The sequence below is a fragment of the Homalodisca vitripennis genome, chromosome X, assembly GCF_021130785.1.
Source record: "Homalodisca vitripennis isolate AUS2020 chromosome X, UT_GWSS_2.1, whole genome shotgun sequence".
NCBI lineage: Eukaryota > Metazoa > Arthropoda > Insecta > Hemiptera > Cicadellidae > Homalodisca > Homalodisca vitripennis.
The window spans coordinates 147,506,018-147,514,315 of record NC_060215.1 but is presented as its reverse complement, the minus strand read 5'-3'; positions in this window follow the sequence as shown (position 1 = coordinate 147,514,315).

The window sequence follows — 8,298 nt, the reverse complement described above, 5'->3', positions numbered from 1 at the left end:
AGATAAGTCATGTTTAATAATTACGAGAAAATGGAGTTTTAAGTTTTAACTTGAGTTAAAATTAATGAAAAACGTGTACTTAAAAGCTATTACAAATTTTAATGTTTCATGACATTAAATTGTATTTTTTTCTTTACACAGGAGGCTAAAATTTGTAATCGTTAATCCTTAAAAAGATTAAAAAAACAGGTAAGTCGTATAAAACAGCTTTAGTACCAAGTAGGTGGGAGAAAAAACAAAAGTTTTATTTAGGCATATATATATATATATATATATATATATATATATATATATATATATATGCCTATACTATTTTCAGACCATCCTTCAAGCCCCGGGAGTTGAAGAAAAGTTTTGCTTCCGGGCTACAATACGTCATAAGACTTATTATTTCTTGGTACTTTTGCATGTGAAACTGGTGAACACCTACAACAACGTTCTGTCACAGATTTTAACCTTAATCTTTAATCAGATCTTAAATGGGTGAGGTTAGGTTTTGATTGTCATCAAATATTCATTTTAAGTTACAATTAAGTAACAGTCTTTAATAAAAATAATTTTATTGCTGACCAAGTATTTAGGCCTACCTGAATAGGACAGTGTTGTTTCCTTTGACTTTTTGATCATAGAAGTAAACACTGGCCTATTGTAAGGTGTTCACCAGTTGATTAGGCGACGATGGTAGATTGAAGATGATATTTCTTTAGTAGGCTAAGTCTTAAAGGGATATTAGGGAATACACCACACTCTACAACAAATCAAGATTCCCAATCTAAAACAATTTCCTTTTCAACGTGAACTGTTTTAAAAACAGGTGATTTTTCCGTGAGTGGATATAAAATCTTCCGGATTCTCCATTCTTTCTTATATACCTACCATATACTTACCTACACAAATAAAATTGTCCTCGTTCTGGAAAAGTGGTGTTGATATTTTTCAACCCCTGAATTTATTTGCTGGTAGTAAATTGTATTGGTATAATTGTATGTAATGCGTACTATACACACAATGTAGAGCAACGGTGGGAAGGGTTGATTCAATAAGAATGTTAAGTTCAGTTCCAGTTCACCTGCCACTTATAATATATTTCAGATGCCATCCTGGAATCTGGAATAGGTTCCTCCACCGTGATTTGAGATTGTCTCAAAAATACTGCAGTGCACTCAATTGTGTACCTGATGAAACAATGAGAACACTATTTCACCTTGATTACATTTACTTGTAGGCCAGGTGTCTCTGACGTCGAAACGAAGTAGAGAGTTCATTTTGAGCTTCTTCTGCATAGCAATTGTTTTAGTTCTCTTCAGATGGATGTTGATCCCAGATTCCAGCAGTCAAATCTGTCACAGCGTTAGACTTCAGACGCTGTATTAAGTGGAAGGTGAACTGGAGCTGAACTTAACATTCTGATCCGTATTATGGTACAATTTTTGTTTCGGCCTCCAGCATAGTCACAAAAAACTTTAAATTCTCCAACATCATCATGTAGATAATTGTTAATAAAATGGCATAGGAAGGATGCAACTTCATTTGATCCTTTATTTGCTGTACAGTCATCATACGCACAAAAACTGACTTTCCTGTTGAGAATATGAATTTTAAAAGAATGCATTGGAAGTTGATATTTGTAATATATATATATATATATATATATATATATATATATATATATATATATATATATATATATATATCTATCATTGGTTGATATTTTTGCGATTGCAACATATTTTGCAAAAACCAATGCGAATCGCTTCTAATGTTAATGTCTCTTACGTTCTAATGCTCAGGATGGTAAGATATTTTGGAGTACTTTAGGCTGTAGTGACTTTAATGGCCCTTAAAACTTTTAATGTGATTATATGAAAACGTTATTACTGATTTATCAAGACTTCTGTGCAATAAAGGATTATTGCATCATAGTTAGCTATAACATTAGGAGTGTTAAAAATAAAATTCCTGAACTTGTCATATATCTCGATTCTCTTCCTCGATCTCCAGGTGTGCTGTGTCTACAGGAGACTTGGATTGATGCTGACACGGAGGCTCTACTGCATACCGTGCCTAGCTACAGACTTGTCTCTTGCTATTCACGCTCAGAACAAAAGGCAGAAGGGACCGCGGTACTAGCCAACTCAAATCTAAAAACTAACTCGGTTAAGAATATGAATCGAATTAAATGTATCGACAGCACATTTGAGTACAGTGTTGCTGAGGTTCTTAAAGGTTTTAATTCGTTTCTAATAATGTTTTTGTAAGAAATCCTGAGAGCAAAGCTCTAGATTTCTTATCTAGTCTCAAGGAAGCGCTCAGCCTAATCTCTAAAAAACATAAACACATAGTTATAGCTGCAGATTTTAATATAGACATTTTTTTACAATCAAAACAATGCGAAATCTTTAAAAAATTTATCACCTCTTTTGGTCTGAAAATAATCTTCGTAAATGCAACGAGAATAACAAAGGTGTCATCAAAATGTATCGATAATATTCTCACAAGTTTTAGTCCCGATGTATGCAAATTGTGGAGCCTTCATTTTCTGACCACCGAATGCTGTTACTAGAATATCCCTTAATAAAAAAGAATCAAACCCAAATTTAAAAAAATAAATTATTTAAAAGACAATTCAATAATTACAATATTATTAATTTTTTTTAAATAACCTTGAATTACAACTGAATATTTTCGATTATTATATGACTGAATTTGATTATTTTTATTCAACATTTCGAAAACTTTTTGAACAATGTTTCCCACTGAAACTCTCAACTGTAAAAGACAAGAGGAATACAGCAGGTTGGATGACCTGGGGAATTAAAACATCATGCAAGAGAAAACGAGAATTATATGAAGCTCAGAAATCACTGAACAGTCCAGAGCTCACTAAATACTATAAGAAGTAATTCAAAATCTTAAGAAAAGTAATTCTTGCTTTAAAAAAATGGCATATGACAGATTCATATTGGATGCGAGGAACAGGCTACAAGCGATGTGGGATGTGGTTAATAGAGAAACTGGTAAGTTAAGATTTAAAGCGGGTGAGGATCTTGAAATAATAACAAATCTCCCATAGTCAATATATTCCAAATAGCCACTTTATTTAATGACTTTTTTATTAACGTAAGTAAATTAATAATACCAAACGAAAAATTATCGATTAATTTTCTGAACAAAGATAACAAAATTTATCCAACTTTGTTTTTGTACCCCACTAACGCTGAAGAAGTGTTTCACATCATTAAAAATTTAAAAAATTCAAAATCATGTGGATGGGATGAAGTTCCAACTCACATATTAAAAGTATCACCCTCAATTATATCAAAGCCTTTAGCTCTTTTCATTAATAATTGTTTTTCAAATGTTATTTTTCCTGAAAAACTAAAATACTCACTAATTAAACCTATCCATAAGAAAAATGACAAAACTGACATGTCAAACTACCGTCCCTATAGCCCTTCTTCTAGTGATTTTCAAAATTTTCGAAAAAGTAATCGCAGTCAGAATTCTTAAACATTTTACTAAATATAAAATTTTGTTTAAAAATCAATTTGGTTTTAAACTTAACTCATCAACAGCCTCAGCAGTTTTTGAACTAATTGACACAATTTTATATTCAATTGACAAAATACATCATACTGCAATATACATCTCTTTTTTGCGACCTTTCAAAGGCTTTTGACTGTGTTGAACACAGTATATTGTTTTAAAGAAATTAGAATTTTATGGCTTAAGAGGCTCAGTTCACAGTTTATTATCTTCATATTTATTAAATAGGAAACAAAAGGTGACAATTAAAAATAGCTCTTCTATCAAGTTTTCTTCCCAATGGCAACTCAATGATCGTGGCGTTCCCCAGGGCTCGGTGCTGGGTCCACTACCACTACTATTTCTCATTTACGTGAAAGATTTCCCACATAACCTAACTACTTCATCTGTAGTTCTGTTTGCTGACATAACCTCGTGACTAACTTGCAGTTATCTAAACTTGCTCAGTACTCAAGGTCCACGCTGCTCGATAAGGCTGTGACTCGACTGATATATGTACTGACAACCACTCCTGCTGTGGCACCGTGGCGTAGTGGCTAAAGATGCAACATTCACAGAGCAGCGGCACAACCGTTTTGTAGCATCGAATATACCACAATGACACAACTTGTTATGTCGTGAGTAATGTGGTGAGTGTGGACATAATCTTGTGACTAACTTGCAGTTATCTAAACTTGCTCAATAATCAAGGTCCACGCTGCTCGATAAGGCTGTGACTCGACTGATATATGTACTGACAACCACTCCTGCTGTGGCACCGTGGCGTAGTGGCTAAAGATGCAACATTCACAGAGCAGCGGCACAACCGTTTTGTAGCATCGAATATACCACAATGACACAACTTGTTATGTCGTGAGTAATCTGGTGAGTGTGGACATAATCTTGTGACTAACTTGCAGTTATCTAAACTTGCTCAATAATCAAGGTCCACGCTGCTCGATAAGGCTGTGACTCGACTGATATATGTACTGACAACCACTCCTGCTGTGGCACCGTGGCGTAGTGGCTAAAGATGCAACATTCACAGAGCAGCGGCACAACCGTTTTGTAGCATTGAATACACTACACCGACACAACTTGTTATGTCGTGAGTAATCTGGTGAGTGTGAAACATAATCTTGTGACTAACTTGCAGTTATCTAAACTTGCTCAGTACTCTAGGTCCACGCTGCTCGATAAGGCTGTGGCTCGACTGATATATGTACTGACAACCACTCCTGCTGTGGCACCGTGGCGTAGTGGCTAAAGATGCAACATTCACAGAGCAGCGGCACAACCGTTTTGTAGCATCGAATATACCACAATGACACAACTTGTTATGTCGTGAGTAATCTGGTGAGTGTGGACATAATCTTGTGACTAACTTGCAGTTATCTAAACTTGCTCAATAATCAAGGTCCACGCTGCTCGATAAGGCTGTGACTCGACTGATATATGTACTGACAACCACTCCTGCTGTGGCACCGTGGCGTAGTGGCTAAAGATGCAACATTCACAGAGCAGCGGCACAACCGTTTTGTAGCATTGAATACACTACACCGACACAACTTGTTATGTCGTGAGTAATCTGGTGAGTGTGAAACATAATCTTGTGACTAACTTGCAGTTATCTAAACTTGCTCAGTACTCTAGGTCCACGCTGCTCGATAAGGCTGTGGCTCGACTGATATATGTACTGACAACCACTCCTGCTGTGGCACCGTGGCGTAGTGGCTAAAGATGCAACATTCACAGAGCAGCGGCACAACCGTTTTGTAGCATTGAATACACTACACCGACACAACTTGTTATGTCGTGAGTAATCTGGTGAGTGTGAAACATAATCTTGTGACTAACTTGCAGTTATCTAAACTTGCTCAGTACTCAAGGTCCACGCTGCTCGATAAGGCTGTGACTCGACTGATATATGTACTGACAACCACTCCTGCTGTGGCACCGTGGCGTAGTGGCTAAAGATGCAACATTCACAGAGCAGCGGCACAACCGTTTTGTAGCATTGAATACACTACACCGACACAACTTGTTATGTCGTGAGTAATCTGGTGAGTGTGAAACATAATCTTGTGACTAACTTGCAGTTATCTAAACTTGCTCAGTACTCAAGGTCCACGCTGCTCGATAAGGCTGTGACTCGACTGATATATGTACTGACAACCACTCCTGCTGTGGCACCGTGGCGTAGTGGCTAAAGATGCAACATTCACAGAGCAGCGGCACAACCGTTTTGTAGCATTGAATACACTACACCGACACAACTTGTTATGTCGTGAGTAATCTGGTGAGTGTGAAACATAATCTTGTGACTAACTTGCAGTTATCTAAACTTGCTCAGTACTCAAGGTCCACGCTGCTCGATAAGGCTGTGGCTCGACTGATATATGTACTGACAACCACTCCTTCTGTGGCACCGTGGCGTAGTGGCTAAAGATGCAACATTCACAGAGCAGCGGCACAACCGTTTTGTAGCATTGAATACACCACAATGACACAACTTGTTATGTCGTGAGTAATCTGGTGAGTGTGGACATAATCTTGTGACTAACTTGCAGTTATCTAATCGTGCTCAGTACTCTAGGTCCACGCTGCTCGATAAGGCTGTGACTCGACTGATATATGTACTGACAACCACTCCTGCTGTGGCACCGTGGCGTAGTGTCTAAAGATGCAACATTCACAGAGCAGCGGCACAACCGTTTTGTAGCATCGATTACACCACACCGACACAACTTATTACGTCGTGAGTAATCTGGTGAGTGTGGACATAATCTTGTGACTAGCTTGCAGTTATCTAATCGTGCTCAGTACTCTAGGTCCACGCTGCTCGATAAGGCTGTGGCTCGACTGATATATGTACTGACAACCACTCCTGCTGTGGCACCGTGGCGTAGTGGCTAAAGATGCAACATTCACAGAGCAGCGGCACAACCGTTTTGTAGCAATGAATACACCACAATGACACAACTTGTTATGTCGTGAGTAATCTGGTGAGTGTGGACATAATCTTGTGACTAACTTGCAGTTATCTAAACTTGCTCAATAATCAAGGTCCACGCTGCTCGATAAGGCTGTGACTCGACTGATATATGTACTGACAACCACTCCTGCTGTGGCACCGTGGCGTAGTGGCTAAAGATGCAACATTCACAGAGCAGCGGTACAACCGTTTTGTAGCATCGAATGGATGTAGAAAAATTTTAACGAATATTTTGTTTAAGTTAAAAACCTACTATCACGACTGGCTTCTTTTAATACAGCTCTCAATCAACAAATAGACGATTTTTTTATTTATTTGAGCCGACTACAATAACTGAGATTCTAAGCTCGATTTCAAAACTCAAAAACTCAAAGTCAAGTGGATGGGATGGTATTACATAGGAAGTTTTTAAGAGGTGTGCTAATTACTTAGTGTTTGAAATGATCATTCTGGCAAGACGATACTTCGAACCTAATGCGTCTCACTTTGGTTTTAGAAAGGGACATTCATCTAGTCATGGAGACTGAAAGGGTGCTTTGAATGGGTCTCAGTATGTCGGTGCTATACAATCTGATTTATCCAAGGCTTTCGATTGTGTCAACCATTCCGTTCTTTTGAAGAAAATAAAAATGTATGGCTTAAATTGTGCAGCTCTCTCACTTCTTTCCTCTTACCTCTCTAAAAGGAATCAGGCAGTTGCACTAAGAAATAAAGGGCAATTTTAAGAGGGTTGGATGAAAGTCTGTTCTGGAGTACCCCACGGCTATATACTTGGCCCTTTCCTATGTTTTATACACATAAATGACCTTCCTTCCAATATAAATTCAAATTTTGTTTGCTATTCAGATGTCACAACTGCTGTGCCTTCTTGTAGTAATGTTCACAGCCTAGAAATGATCATGAATCAGTCATATTGTGTCTTGAATAGAAGGTTTAAGTCAAATGGTCTTTACCCAAAAGAAGAGAAAACCATGATAATGATTTTCTCACCATATCTCCGTGATTTAGAGAGTTTTAGCGTAAATTGTATGAGCCCATAAAGTCTGCTGCTCTTCTTGGTCTTATTTTGGATGAAAACTCAAATAGTCTAAATATATTGATATCCTGTGTACAAAGCTGTCTTCAATTACTTTCATTCTTCGATTGTTCATGGATGTAGTTGGTAAAGAAACTAACCTTCAAATATACTTTGGTTGTGTATACAGTAGGTTAACAAATCATATTGGATTCTAATGGTCATGTAGTGAAGTTTTAAGAGTATTTAGACTCCAAAAGAGGTTGTTTTCATTATTTCAGGATCTGGTCATTGTGCTCACCGTGCCTTTTTTTCAGCAACTGAATCTCATCACTCTTCTAAGAATCTACATACCTGAAGTTTTAACTTTATTTAAAAATAACCGCATCTTTTGCGGAAAATACACTTAACCATCAGTGCAACACCCGCCACAAGAGTAACACGGTCTACCGGATCCATAGATTGACACTTGTTGAAAAGGACATGCACTATTCAGCTTTGTGGCTTTGTAATGCGATTCCTCGGCACAAGAGTAACACGGTCTACCGGATCCATAGATTGACACTTGTTGAAAAGGACATGCACTATTCAGCTTTGTGGCTTTGTAATGCGATTCCTCGGCACAAGAGTAACACGGCCTACCGGATCTATAGACTGACACTTGTTGAAAATGACATGCACTATTCAGCTTTGTGTCTTTGTAATGCGATTTCTCGGCACAAGAGTAACACGGTCTACCGGATCCATAGATTGACACTTGTTG